This window comes from Penaeus monodon, chromosome 28, assembly GCF_015228065.2.
Source record: "Penaeus monodon isolate SGIC_2016 chromosome 28, NSTDA_Pmon_1, whole genome shotgun sequence".
Taxonomy (NCBI): domain Eukaryota; kingdom Metazoa; phylum Arthropoda; class Malacostraca; order Decapoda; family Penaeidae; genus Penaeus; species Penaeus monodon.
In genome coordinates, this window is record NC_051413.1 from 482,546 (window position 1) to 482,749 (window position 204).

General features: G+C 41.7%; 1 protein-coding gene across 1 annotated transcript in view; it reads right to left on the minus strand.

Annotated features, from left to right (window-relative positions):
- The window catches only part of LOC119591246 (uridine 5'-monophosphate synthase-like), a gene marked incomplete in the record, with an annotated part of 17,802 nt that overhangs the window by 7,223 nt on the left and 10,375 nt on the right, over window positions 1–204 (minus strand).

Below are 204 nucleotides of genomic sequence, written 5' to 3' on the forward strand. Positions count from 1 at the left end.
ATGCATGCTGCTTAGGGTTGAAAAATGGTGCTTGGGTTGGAGGGCATATATACTTCATCAATGCCTAGGTAGGGTATTTGCTGGATGTGCAGGAATGGAGTGCACAGTTCAGTTATTGATTGATTTCTGTATAAGGAGGACTATGCTGCTCCATCCTAAAACTGAATTATACATTGGACAAAATGTTTCCTACTGCCATCACAG